Source organism: Calonectris borealis, chromosome 4 (assembly GCF_964195595.1).
Source record: "Calonectris borealis chromosome 4, bCalBor7.hap1.2, whole genome shotgun sequence".
NCBI classification, from domain to species: Eukaryota; Metazoa; Chordata; class Aves; order Procellariiformes; family Procellariidae; genus Calonectris; species Calonectris borealis.
Window position 1 is genome coordinate 74,674,773 of NC_134315.1, and position 15,721 is coordinate 74,690,493.

Here is a 15,721-nt window from a genome sequence, read left to right on the forward strand (position 1 = left end):
TCTCATTTCTCTTGCGGTATCATTTCGTTTTTACAGAAATCCCTAATCCTCAAATGAAGATTCTGCCCGATACCCAACAAAACACTCAAGACTCAGCCTCAAGTGTCTTGGAAACCAGATCCAAAAATAGAGGAATAATTTCCCTATCATGAATTAATCTCATTTGAAAATGATTTTAAAAATACAGTTTATGCAATGCAAATCCTCGCTCCCAGAATAACCTGTATTTGTGGTTGTTATGCCACAGTCAAGAGATAAATTACTGCTCAGTGAGCTGTTTCAGCATGGCAACGTGAACTGCAGCTAGGATTAAGGAAACTGATGAAGCATAACATACCATGAAAGAAATGAAAACATTTTATAGGACACATGGGTATTATTGACAGGTTTCTAGTTTTTAGGTACAATTGCAGCAGGACATCGTATTTGAAAAGTATCTTGCATTAGAAAATTATATGCCACATTTAAAAGTATTCGCACTTTTAGTCCCCAAATTATTATGCGCTATACAACACATTTCAATTTAATTGGAGAAATCCTGTATTGTGATGCTGAACGCTTGTTTAATGGAGATAATATTTTAGCTTGGTAGGGAAAGTTGGATTCATTTGAAGCTGAGACATCCTCAGACTTGTAATTACCAATGCATGCTTCTGAGTAGGTAAAAGTATATTGAAAATATGTCAGATGGGGCCTTATAGAAAATCCATCAAGTCCTTAACAGGTCAAGCCCAAACAAAATCTTACTAAAGCTATTACCATCAAAGTTTATTTGGCTCTGGTCTCAGAAAGACAACTTTCTTCAGACTTCTCCACTGCCTGAAATCCCCACACCTGCGGGACCCTCAGGATCTGCACCATATTGCATGTGCTCAGCAGGTGTAAGGAAATGGCTGGTTAAAAACATTACCCCTACATGAAGCCTGTCAAACTGAAAAGGAGAGTTTTTAGCATTCTGCTGTAAAACACGACGGCTAATTATTTTCCCTTCAGCAGCCTTGCTTTCTCATTCCTTCCCTGAAGTAGTAAAAGATTCAGCTAGATTGAACAAAGACGGTGCTCTCAGGAGTAATCGTCTGTTGGTAGAAAATGATGTGACATTTCTGCTGGTATTCTTCCTTGTGTTCACAAATTGGAAAATTTTGTAGTTAAAGTGTGACCAAGATACCCTGTTGTAAGCATGAACATAGTGGTAGAGAAGGAGAAAACAAGAAATAGGGTTAGGAAGAATCCCTTCCTAATGTGTACTTTCTACCCAGTCCTTTCATTTGAATCAATAGTAATTAGTATTTTAGAGGGATCTAATTCAGAAGTTTTAAAGGCTCTTTCGGTGAGGTAGTATAAGTATCTCTTAAGTCTCTTCCTTCAGTGTCCATATAGTCCTAAATTCATGGAGCACAGAGGCTTAGAGCAAGATGTCTTTACACAGTGCTCCTATAAACTGTATTTTTGGTCAGTCTGCATTCTGCAACATAAGCTTGCACATAAGCATGGTTAGTAACAAAGCTTATTGTCTCGCTGGTGAGACCCAGTACTGGCTTAAATGGCCTGGCTAGGCTGGAGTTTAATGGGTGGAGATTTTTCTGCAGTTATATTTTGTCTAGCAGCTCTGCAATTTTACTGTTGGAAAAGTCCGAGCAGTGAAGACATAGGACCAAATCAGTCCTGCTGTAGTCAGTGATGCAGCAGCTGTTGTAATGCCACTTACGCAGATTTTCAGAGAGCTATTGCAGGACAATGGCCTTCAGCGCTTGCTGTTGCGCAGGCAAGTACCACGTTGTGCATAGGTTTGTACCTCTCCTCTCTGCTATGCTTGATGGTAGCAGGGAGCGCTTCCGAAATCCCGCGATTCAGGCTGAGGATCACTGGGAGGCAGAGCCTATCGATCGGTGCCGTCATCCTTGTTCACCTCGCTCAGCAATTTGTACTTGGACGTGACAGTGAGCTCTACTCTTTTCCAACTACTAGTAACTGCATCGATATTGTCATCTGAAATCCTACCACCTAACTGCAAATTGAAAACTGGATTGTTCTTCATCCACATTTGACGAACACAAAGCTTTCTATATAAGTAACCAAATTTTATAAATGTAAGAGATAAGGGTTAATAGATATTTCAAGGGAAAAAGCAGCGCTTCTTGTTTGACTATTATACTTGTTTTGGTGCTATTACTTAAGTCAAAGCTGGAAAGCTGATAAATTTGTGGCAGTACACACACAGGGAAGTATGAAGATGGAGGAAGACAAAACAATACTGAGGAGAATCTGGCTGAAAATTGGTTTGAATATGAACTACATGATGTTAGATAAGTTGCGTTATTCTTTACTGCAGACAAAATCTAGAGAATATGATTTTTCTGCTCTCTGTATTTCATTTGGAATCTGGGGAGAAGGAACAAAACAATGACAGTAATAATAAAAATAATATTAATAATAATCTCTTGCGGGGTCAGAGAAAAAGTAGGGAATTTAGGTGATATATGTAGTGAGACTGCATGTGGAATGCGGATTAGTATGAATTAGGTGAAAGAAAATGTTTGTGCAAAACACTGCCTGTCTGGATACAGATTTCATAATCAGCACAAGAAGATGTTGAAAACAGAGAATGATATTTTTATGTTCTACAAAATGTTATTGTTTTCAGAAGTTATACTGTACTGCATGCATCATATTATGCAGTGCAGGATCTAGATGAGAAAATCGAGCCAGTAAACTCAAAACATCTAGCATGTCTGCTTTTCAAAAGCTGGCACACTGCTAAATCTAAAGAGAACAAAGACAGAGGAATGATATTTTATCAGCATTTGGTAGTGATGAGGTGATCATGGTTATAACTGTAGCATAAGGAAAATGTTCATTAACCTTCCCCCCACCCCAATCTGTTTGGGCTACTGGTTAAAACTACCTATTCCTATTCTGTTTGTTCTACACCACATATGTAAAAATAAAAATTATTAGAAGACCTGCAGTTATACTTCTGTGTATATAATATAGGAGAAGGGCTAACAAGCAATTTTGAAAACAGAATGTGAGTTCTAAATATTAATTCTGTTGTACTCTGCTAAGTGGTTAAATGTGGTCAGGCCCCAGGGAGGAGGAAGAACATAAACAGAACAGGATATGCTAGAACTTTGATTAAATATTTACAGGTTATACTTATCACAGAATTTTCTTATTAATATCAAAAAGTCAGTTACCATCCTGCAGGTGGTTAAGTGTTAAAAGACTATTTAAAATTCCAGTAGGATGCTTTTTTTTTCCTACTTGCTGCAGAACTACCCTCAATATTATGTGTAGGCTGAAAGAGTGACCAATGTTTTCTGTCTTCTCCATCTGTCTCTTCCAAATACGTTCTACAAATTCTTTCAGTTGAACTTTGTATCATAGTTTATTTTCATTTAATGATTGAAACTCTCGATCAGATCCATGCTGAGGTCGAGCACAGTAATAAATACAAGCTGCTCCTACTTAACACACATTTGGGGGGTGAAGGGTGGGGTGTGGGATACAATAAAAATGATGCAAAAGAAAAAAAATATCTGCATTTAAAAATAATTGATAAAAAGTATTTTCTGTTTCTTGTAAATGCTAAATATCCTTAGCTAAAGTTATCTTTAACTTTAGCCACAGAACCTGCCCCCAATGTCCTCATCACCAACCACAGGACAAGTCCCAGCTGGAACCATTTATTGGCTTAGTCAAGTGCTCCACTACTTTGTTCTAAATATGTCAACTTTGATTCATCCTTGGGCTTAGTTGCTGTCAAACACTGTTAAATGGAACTGGAATCAGCATTGCACCTAGGTATCCACTAAGCCAAAACCGTAATCACTTCTGTAGAAATGTTAGTATTCTGTGGCACTAAAAAGTCACTTTGATAAGGAGTGCGGCATTTTTGCGAGGGCATCTTGTATGAAAAGGAAAGTCTGGTCTCATCTTTGGCACCAGTTAGAGGTAACAGGTTCATAAGATCAGTACTGAAAGCTTTGGCAACAAGCTCTGTCCTTCAGAAGTGCCCAACTTCTTATTTATTTGCATGATTCATACTGTCAGGGCATGCAGGAGTACGTTATGAGACCAGAGTTAGGACTATCACCACCAACTAAAGCACTGGCAAAGTTTAGCTTAACATTTGATTGGAGTTTGGGGTTGTAAGCGAGACTGAATGGAAAAATTGAATCATTCAGAGAGGTGAACTCTAAAGTATAAAATATTTTAGAGTGGATAAGGGAAGAATAGGTTCCATCTACAGGCTGCAAAGGCAGTTAAAGAAATATACTCAGAATAGCATGTTATCTACTTCTCGTATTGTGCAATGGTTTTAGGTAGCATTTACATAGATTTCAGAGGGTGTTGCAAAGGAAAACAGCATTTGAAAGAAGTATACACTCGGGTGCCATGTGTGATACGAGGAAGGAATCACAACTGCTACCAATAATTGCTGTTGTAGTCATTTATATTATGGCGAAAACTAAAAACTGAAGGCAAGTTGGGTAAATGGATATTCAACGGCTGAGCACACTGTGACTGATTTTGAGCAGTATTGTCTCTACTATTTAGCAGGGGGCTTAAAAATATGAAAACGGATCACCTGGTCTCCAAAGGATGCATATCTTTATGAATTTATGCAGCTGAGTCTTTGACCCTACAGTTTTCTTTACTGTGAAATGGAGGGTGAAGGAGATGAACCCAACAGATACTTTTAGTGGTACATAAAGGTACATTCTCAGTAATTTGTCTTAAATAGCGTCATATTTATTACAAAGCACTCAGTAAACCTTCTACATAAACCTATTCTTTCCTTCTTGTAATCTGCTATACTTTGGATGGTAAGGTCACCTTCACTTCACCAACGACCATAGCTTCTCTTCCAATTGGCTCCTAACAGTTGCCCATTTCTCCTATGAGACTCCAGTACTCTCTGCCTTTTTGAAAAAGTCAGTGTTCTTAGAGGAGGGAAGAGAGATTACTGAGGAATATTACAAGATTTCCACCCTCCGCCTCCATGATTTCTTAGAATAAACTACTCTGGACATGGGAAATCTTTTAAAATGTGTGTATGAGCTTGTGGCTAGGTGGGGTTTGAAGACGGCGAATTACCAGATTCCAGCATGTCAGCAATTTATGCTGTCTTCACAGTGTTGTTCGTTTGCTTTTTTACGTGTGTGCGTGTATATATATATACACATGTGCTCTTTTGTGCTCTGGTGTAAATTGCTTCCCCAGGGCAAAGCACAGGAAGAGTTAAGCCTTGTTTATTTTTCAACCTGCCACAATATTTACTTTTGTGTTTACAGTATTCAGTGCATCTGGCTCAAGCAAAGCTAAGAAAGATTTCACTTTAAATCATTGACATAACAGAAGCCAAAAATTTGTAAGACGTATTTTCCACATATTTTAAGGAGAAATAACATGAAGGCCTTATCACATCAAAGGTTAAATCTGCTAAAAATCATTGTGAATGCAATTCTTTTTTGAATTTAATTTTACAATTTTGAGATAGTAATCATTTAAATCCTTTTATGTTATGTGCATTCAATTTTATAGCAAACTGAATGGAATACTGACAATTGCTTAGCCACTTATTAGACCAAAACATCAATGCTATTATATTTCATTAATGAAGAAAGCACTGTGCATAACTAATGGATTTTATTAAGGCTAATATATATAACAGCAGGAGCAGTTGGTAGACCAAGGAAAGATTTTTAGCAAGCACTCTGTGGAACTAAAAGTCACTGAAAGATAAAATAATAAACTTGTTTGACACACTGAGGAGCTGGTGTAACTTTGGCAGTCATAGGGTGAAGACACCATGCTTGATAACTCTGGAGCCAGGAGAGCCCTGAAGTAACAGTATTTGACATGGCTGGGACATCTCATCAAAGGGAAAGAACGAACCCTGACAAGAGAAATACTAAAGAGGACTCCTGGTGGGAAAGCTGCTGCCATGCAGAAAACTGTATTAGATAAAGATATCAGAGAAACTCGTCCCCCCTGGGATGCAGCAGCGGTTCTAATAATGGATGGAATATTATTAAGACACGTTGCTAAAGATGCTTTTGGAGCAGTGTGAATAGCACAAAGTATACATTAACAAAGTAACATTTCATTAGTTTACCTTTGTTGTTTCTTAAGAAATTAGTCTTGAGCCTTTCGTAGTCTATAGGCAGTCATTGGTGTACTGGTAATTACATCACAGACAGGGTCATACCACTGAAGTTCTAGCCCCCTTTAACAGCGATTCAATAAAGTTCTTTCACTGGATTTTTGTTTCAGTAGTGAACTGATGAGGCTTGGAGCCTAGAAAAATGAAATGTTGTCCACATTAATTGAAAACTCTAGCTACTTTGTAGCAGTCATTTCGGCAGTTGATTCCTAAGGTGTTAGGTGCTACTTACCTTTTGACAATCTTTAAGAAATGATATATTTATCAGAAGAATACCCTTTTTACGAAGCTCAGACACAAAATCGGATGATTACATGTTAATTCAGCTCTTGTAAATATAATAGCATTGTAACATACTTATTTGCATAGACCTAATGTTCCAAACCAACTAAATATCGCACTGCTTCTTCCCTGAAGTTCCGTGCTAAAAAGGAACAGCTTTGCTTATCTAATGCACCAAGCTAACTTTAAACACAGCCTTGACTCTCCTGTTAGTAAGGAAAACCAAACTTTTCCGGCTGGTGAAAAGGTCCAGTGTAGCGCCCAGCATGCCTATGTTTAGAAGAGGTTGGCAGGTCATCCAGCAGCAAATATGAGATGAGCACAGCAGAAAGGGGACTCTGTCCCTGGTGCGGAATTACTTCTGCAAGGCCACCTGGTCCAGAACAGCTTTATAAAACCCCAGAAGGTATCACCTATCAGCTAAAGGGCAGGCTGTAAAGTAGTAGCTGATATGTAGGGGAACAGGTGTAGAATAAGTAGAGAAATAAAATGTAGTAAAAGGAACCCATACATGCAAGAAAAGTTGTCCTTCTGCTGAAAGTTAGTGACCCAAAAACTGTTTTTTCCATCTGGCTAGTCTTAGTTTGAACTTTAGGTGTGATCAGATGATCTGAATATCACATCACCTTTTGTTCCAGGTCTTTAAAGATCACTGACCACAAGAAAAAACAAAAAGTTACTTTTCTGCTTACAAAGGCAGCTATGTTATGATGTTTGAAACCTTTGTTCTTTTTTCCTGTACAAAGCTAGAACTTTGCATGCAAAGCTCATCTGAGGGAGAATGATACTGCTGCCAAATTGTGGTATCTACAATCCAAAGGCAAAATATTGAAAAAGAAACAATTAAGTCTATTTTGTGTTTTACATGCAAACATGAATCTTGAGGAGGAATTAGTCAGCTCTTCAAGAACACAGGACATTCTAAACTTTTAGTTGGAGACTGTAAGTCCAGAAAGGGACCACAACAGTCATCTACACTTATGACCTATATGGCAATGGCCTTTACCTTCCTGAATTAATTCTCGTTTAAACAAGTTTATATATAAATTGAACTCTAAAATTAAGTTTTGAAGAATTTACTTTATTGTTGGTCAGTTGATTTGTAGCTCTGCGGTGCAGTAAATTTGGTATTTCCATTGCTAGCAAGAAGCTATGGACGTTGCATTAGCCCTGCAAAGCCCCAGAGCTGAGCCCTGCCAGGCTCGCTTTGGCTGCCCTTCTCTGGGCTTGCCTGGAGATGTGTTTTAGCTTGTTTGTCTAACATGCAGTTGAATATTACCAAACTTGTTTAGCTTTAGGTTAGCTCTGTGCAATTGGTGGTATAATAATTTTGTTGCATCTCTGTAAGCAATAGATAGTAATAATAATCTGTTATTCTGTGTAGAGTGAACTATCTCTGACCCCAAAATAATAATATGGAGTGGAGGAGAACAGGCAAAGGATGGTAGCAAAGGCCTTGAACGCAGAGCCTGGGGATGATAGCAGAGGCTATGAACAGTCCTATAAACAAATTGCCAATGTTGCCAAGGAACGTAGCCAGGAAACCAGTTTTAGGGCAAAACAAAAGCAGCAGCAAATGTCTAGAAAATGCAATACATACTGTGTATACCATAGTATATGAGGATATAACGTGGAGTTGTAGACTAATGAAGATCAAGGTATAGCATGTGTTAAAGACTATCAGAACCAATGCCATGCAGATCATGGAGAAAGGAGGAGGAAGAAACCCCCTGCCAGCATCATACTCCTCGTGGTGAAGAAGGCAGGATGCTGGCCTCTGATCCCAGTGCCCCCACATTTTCCTCTTGCGAGCAGTTGTCACTGCTGACTTTAGGATCCGGAGGAGCAGGGGAAGGGGGAGCACAACACCAGTGAAACAGAGTAGATACTCAAGGTGCGTGGATAACAATTTTAAATGTTTATTAATGAGGCTTTTTCTGTAACAATATAATTTGGACAATAAGCATTAGTATTGTTGTAACTGGGGTAGTAAGTCTTTGATTAGACATGTAAGAGTTCAAATAATAATGAATTCTTGGTTACAAATATAAGATATATTTCTGTAGCCCACATAAAATGCACATGGTGCAGATTCTATTATTAATTAGCCTCACTTAGAAGCCTGCCTTTTACCAACTGACTATATTTGTCTAGATTAACTTCTGCCTAACAAATTGCCCCCACCTCTGAATTTGTCGTGACTGATTTCTGGCATGTGAATCTTTGTCTGAGAGACTGTACATCCCTCTATTATCAAATTAATATTCCCCAGGCAAGTTATTTAGAGATCAAGTCAGTTTTTAACTTCCTCTTTAAACAGATGGAATAAATAGACTTTGATTTGCCAGAGGTTTTTGAAAATGCGACTTCTAATCTTATTCTAAGTTTTCTTTACTTTTTCAATTTTGCAGAATCTTTTGAAATCAAATGTAGCAGACCTAGACAGATTATGTCAGTATTGGTTATTCCATTGGCAAGAAAAACATTTTTGTTATTCCTACCTGGTGTCCCCTGTGTGTGCAGCACTTTATTTGCTCTTTGTGCCACAACCTGACACTAGAAATTCATGTCTGGCTGATGATTTCATTAGCTGTTCTAATGGCAGACCTATCTACAAGGGACCGAGTAAAACATGAAAATCTTTTCTAACCATAACATACGCTATAAAATCAGTTTTGAATTGTCTTTTGCTCTGCTGACAAGAAGATCTCTCCTTTTTGTTTCCCTTAATATTTTTCTAAATTCCTTGTTTCTGATATTTTTTTTTTGTTGTCTGTTTTCCCCTTTCCTTTTTAATGTCTCTTTTTATTTAAGAGCGCTGGGGTTTTGTTTTACTTATATTAGCCTGGTCTCTCTTGTTCAGCAGAATTTTAAGACAGGGACCAAAATTTCACATAAATAAATTAAAAACACGGTTATGTTTTCCTGCTTACCTTACTTCTCTCATGATTTATCCGATAATGATTACCTCCTGAATGTCTTCAGCCATGAGATTTTTACTTTAACAGCTTAAACCTATAGTTGTTGCATATAAATGCAATTGAGCTATACTGATGGCATTTGAGCAAGCAGGCTTTAAGGTTTATCCATTTCTCTCTGTTGCCAGGATGAGATCTGACATAGAGTCCAGCATGCTGGATCACTCACTTTAGGAAGTTGCCACCTACAGTTGTTAACAATCGTTTTAGAAACTCTCAGATTATTTTTTATTATTGGAAGAATGATGCCTCTGTCATGAGTAGGTCATACTGAAATCATTCCTGATAATAAAGCTCTTTTCTGTGAGACATAAAGCGTAACAAATAACTTGCTATGACATTCTTTCATGCAGACTGTGGCTTGGTACAGAGTATATTCTACTTACTTTAATATCCAGATTTCTAATATTTTTTTCCTCTCTCTATTTCCCTTGTTGCCTCAGTAATCTTATTCTCAGCATAAATGATGTATAGTACACAAGTCAGCACTCGTTCTTCCCTTCATTCTTCCTGTTCGCATCAATTAATATCATTCAGTTGACTCATCCCTGCCAGGTCCAAGGTTCATTGAAGATAACAGAAAGACTCCTGATGACTTCGCTGTGATTTGAATGAAACAGTTATTTTGGTACCAGGAATGTTATGTGATGTCAACCAAGTTGCACGAAGCAATGGTGCAAATGCATAGCATGACTGAGAGCACAAAGTGCCTTGTGTTTCATACAGAGTTCAGGAAAACATATTTTAGATGTTAACGTGAAAATGAAAAAAAAAAATTGACAACCTGTCTTTTCTGGCAGGCATACACTGGGATTTATGCAGCAAAAACGCCTTAGTAAATTTTGGAAAAAAACCCACTTTTATAATTAGAAAGCACTGAGCTCTCAAAAAATATATATTTGTAGGCATACCATTTTTTTTTAAAAAACTCCAAAATAGGCTGGTTTCTAAATATGCCGATTTTAAGTATATTACAGGCCTTTTCCTATTGGAAACCCTCACAATTCATAGATCAGATTGTTTTGATTAAATATCTTTGAGGAAATATTGAGCAGTCATTTGACAACAAAGCACCTCAAAGAGATACTCTGTTATCATATATCCCAGCAAACTGTCTGGATTTTTCACTTTATCCACAAATACTAGCACCTTTCTCTTGTGCATGGTAATGGATTGACCCTAATGGGTAGAGCATTTAACATAATTGACCTTCACAGTTTTTTTTACTTGCTGACCTTGGCACATTTTTGTCAGTGTGGATCAAATAGTCTTCCAGTGGCAAATATTACTAATAGAAGCATGGTAATAGTTTTACAGCATTGAAATGCTGCTCAGTAAAATGTATTCTTTCCTATTTGGCAGAGACCTCTCAACATTCCCTTCTTTCAGTAGTTGAGACCCCCTTAGCATGTTATTCAGTGGATGGCTCTTGGGTTTGCCCAGGCACAGGCATCAGTCACCGGGAGAGAGGAGCAGAAAAGGAGAGGGGCTGTCCTCCAGGCACTTGAGAGACAAAAGGCAATTCAGAGAGATTCATGCAGTAAAGGAGGCTTAAGAGGGCGGTGCATAATGCATGATGCACAAAGGGCATGTGCTTGTCAGATGCCTTTACGAAGAGTTTGAATGCTACGCAGGAGGAAGCGGGGAAGTGGAGCCTGCTAAATAACCTGTGCTTTTGTAAATCCAAGATCAGAAGCAGATCACGACAGAGGGTTGCGTGATCACCGGCTCACTTGCAAGTTGTTAGATCGTACTGAAAAATAATTTACCTCTCTGTGTTCTGGTTTCTTAAAGCTACCTTTTAAAAAAATTCACTAACGGGAGTTCTATTATGTTAAATAAAAATCAACTCACTAAATAGCTTATATGTATTATAACCAGGAATTGTGCGTTATCAGCTCATAGTGTGCCATTGTTGTGACTCACCTCTGTAGGAGTTATTCCTTAAACTAATCTATTTGCCTGTTTTTATATGGGGTTTTTCTTTAGCACTTAGCAGAAAAGGGTGGGGGGGAAAGATGAAAAGCTACTTTGATGTCTCAGCAGTAATATAAGCATGAGGCACTTCACTGTTTTTCAATATCTAGAAAAAGCTCATATGAATGTTAGAGGCATATTTACTTAAGAGAAACTCAGCTAACCACCACATTTTCTTTGTCGCAAAAAAAGTTTCACACAGAAAACAAAATGTAGACGCTTTATTTATAGACAAAATAAAAGAATGCAGCTATAACTCCACGCATTAAGCTATAAAATTCAGAATTCCTTCAGGAAGATGAATCCTGTAAAATGTAAGAATTTTACAAACAGCTAAATCTCTCATGCTCAGGCAGAAGAAAGTGTAAGAACCTTAAAATATTAGTGTTCCCATTTGCATATTATTTAAAAAAAAAACACATGAGAAAATCACATCTGTTATGGTTATTGCTATGTGATCTCCCCCCGCCCCCCCCCCCCCCAGCCACCTGACATACTTACTGTAAATCTGGAACACACAATATTCTTTAATAGCTTGTCTCTTTCGCTTTACCATAGCTATGAAATTATATGTACATAGTATTTATAAATGAAATAACTAATTCCACTTCATCTTCAAGCATGTAACCCAGTGACCCACACCGCAGAAGCAAACAGAAAAAGATTACACACTTGTTTTTTCAGAGGTTGGGCTTATCAACATCATTACTCACAGGACACTTCTTAGGGAAGGAGCATGGGTAATATTCTTGTCTGCACACTCAAAGTCTGTTAATAAGGATTAATGTGAGGCTTAGTCATAGAATTTTAAATATTTACAATACACCTATTTACAGAGTATCACTTTGAGGTTAAATACCCAGCTAAATATTTATGCCTACTCTTAGTGTCTTTTTACCAGACTATTTTAACAATTAGCAAATAAATGAAAAAAACAATGAATGTAATTTTGCATAAATACATACTCATAATACAGAGATTTTTTCATATCCTTTAGTATCTGTGTTATATGAAATGTTTATAATAAGAATCAGTCCTGTTTGACTGCAAAGTATTGGCTGGTGTCATCAAATCCTTTGAAAAGGAATTTTTCAATAATGCATTATATGTGTTGATAAGGACAAACCTTAGTCAGTATGTGCCTATATACTGTTATAAAAACATCTAGCTGAGAGGGACCTCCAGAAGTCAATCAGTCGTTCTTCATCAAAGTGGGAGCAACTATATTAGTGCCATTGTTGACAGAAGTTTGACTAATCTGATTGCTCGCTATCCTAACCATTTAAAAAGTGACTGCAGATGAGCAAATGAGGTGACCCATTAATTTTTTCCATATCTGGCACAGGCATGGAGAAGAGATCATTCCCTTTCCTTTCAGTAAAACACCTCACACACCTGACGTGTAAGACTGCATCATTTCCCCCCGTACTCCTTTCTTCCCACCTTTCTCCCCACCTTTCTCCCGAGGAAGAAACCCTGGTTGTTTCAGCAGTGCCTTGCAGGTCTCCCCCTTGACACCCCTGATGCTCCCGTGCGCTCTCCCTTGGCGTTTGCCCACCGGTCTGTCCCATTACCGAAGCAAAGTGCTGGAGGCCAGGCGCAGCATCCTGCTGGGGTCTTGCCCGCACTTAGCGGAGCAGGAGGATTGCTTCATCTGTTTTTCAGGATGGATTTCTATTTATACATCCCACGGTGATGTCCGCCTGTCGCGTGAGAGCATGACATTGCCGATTCCGCCTGAGCATGTAATACCCCATCGCCTCCGGGCCCGTTCCTGAAGGAGTGCTGTCTGCTGGGTTGTTCCCTGCTCGGTACCTCTGCAGCCCGTTGTTCCTGAGGAGAGCAGCTTGTACCTCTCCCTCCTGAATTGCTCCCAGACCATTTCTCTGCTTTGTTGAGATCTCTTTGATTGCTAGTCCCAACTTTCAACATAGTCCTTCCTGTCTTCGTGTTTTCTCTAATTTTACACAGAAGCCTACCTTGTCTTCTTTCATTAATTAAAGATTGAACAGAGCTGTATGAAAGACAAGACCCTGTGGGGAGTCATTTGATATTTGCTTCCATTTTGACAGAGAACAGTTGGCAAGTCTTCTGGGAGGTACTATCCAACCACTACTGCACCCAGTTTATAGCAATTTAATCTAGACCATGTTTCCCTGGCTTAAAAGATTGTAATGTGAAATAATGTCATGTTTTAAAGACAAGATACATGATGCCTATTGCTTCTCCCTAACCACATAGCTGGATACCCTGTTGCTGAAGGAAATGAGCCAATTTTAACATGATTTGTTCTTTACAAATCTCTGTTGGCTCATCTTGCTTTTGCCTCCCAACTTTCAAATAATTTATAACCTCTTCATTTCGCTAAACAGGCCTCCTCATCCCTTTTAAGACTCCAATTAATTATATATTTGTAAGGGACTTGGTAGTCCAGCTTATTTTTATTATATCTGACAATGATTTCCCTTAATACAAATATAGCACATAGTTCAAGCCTCATGGCTCCTGCAGGAGGTAGACACATCTTTTACATTTAAGTTCAGATAGTTGTTTAAGTTCAGTTTATTGTTTAAGTATCTTTAATGAATATCGAGGCCTAAAATTAATTTTTTTATAGTGTAACTAGTCTGAAACATGTCAAGCCTGAACACATGGTGTTAGTCATTTGCCATAGGAGAAGAAAGCAGTGCAGGAAGAATGTCAGTGTTGTGTCTGTGCAATGCTATATTGTGGATAGGCATTGTATGAATAGGCATGCTAGGAATAATTCTGAATCAAGAATAATTACAAGTTGAGATAAGCTTTTGTTGCATTAGCTAAGGGGCTCATAATTTTCTTGTCTTTTGAGGACTGAGGCTTCAAATGTGAGTCCAGTTTCTCATTTGCATATGATATTACATTTCTCTCTTTTGGCCTAATAGTGGAATACATTCAATTTATATATTATCTCCAAAACCACTAAACATTTTAGGTAACCAAGGCAGAAAATGAAATCCTGTGTCAGTAGAGAGCTGCTGAAGTAGGAGGGAAGAAAGGTTTCATTTCTCCTATGTAATGCTGTTTTCCGTTGCTGCAGCAGAAACCTAAAAATACTTATTTAAGAACTCATATTTTTATAGATTAAATTCCTAGTTTCTTATACTTTCCCTTGGCATTTCTCTGCCATGCAAAACTGAAAACTGAGGTCAGTCAGTGCTATAAAGGTTAGAACTGGCTTAATGTGCCACATCAGCTGTGCAGACTGGGAGAGCACAGGAAGCCGAATAATCTCATCTGTGATTTTGTTGTGAAATGCCCAGCGGCAAGAAGCATGGCCCACGCAGCATATGGAAAGGAGCTCCATTCACAAATATTGTTTGCTGCAGTAGCTGGAAAACAGGCACTTGGTGGGAAGACTGAAGAGGCAGCTAAGCACAGGTTACACGTCAGACCAGCAGCGCCTCGTGAACGTCGCTTCTGGAAACGCTCTTGTACTTAGTGATATGATGTGTTAGTAATTGAAATATCTGAGCCTTGAAATTCAAAGACAAAATTCTGAAAATTGTGGAAGAGGTCTGTAATATCAATGTTCAGATATAGGTATGGAGGAAGGGCAGGTAGTTGTAGGAAGGGTTTCCATGGCAAAAATGTTAAAAGAGAAGCAGCACTTCTCTCTGTTGTGACACAACATCACTCTGTAAAGTGAACATCCGCTCGAAGAAAGATACTTTAAGCCCTAAAAATCATCTTGTGGGTATAAACCCCTAAAGTGACAAGCTTAGTAGCTGTGTAGATAGAAGTATCCATTAAGGACAAAGGAAAACACTGTAATATTCACTATCTATCAGGAACTAAAGGTTGACTGCTCCAGTTTTATTTTATGAACTTTTTTATTCTGGCTTGAATCTATCCGTTTATATAATACTTAAATGATGTCATTTCAATCTGCAGTGATGATTCACATCTGGGATGATTTTAAGATATGCAAAAGAAATGAATCAAACTTCAATTGAACTAAGCTAATTCCAGCTAAATCCTTCCTCTAAGTATTTCTTGTTGACTTTAAGCATTCAGATAACTGACCATTAAGAAACACTAGGCTCAGAGACTGGTATTAGTGGATATCTTAATTTCCTGAAGTGGTAGATGGACTTGAACTGGATGAGTTGAGTAAGAGGAGAACTAGAACAACCACACGTCTTAGCTTGACAAAAAATGCTGTTAGTTTATGCCCCATTTGCTGAATACCACATATTTGAGCGAGCGGTCTGCTCGCTGAGGGGGATAGGTAGTTTCCCAGACATGATTAGTTGACACTTTGGAGAAGCCAATGAAA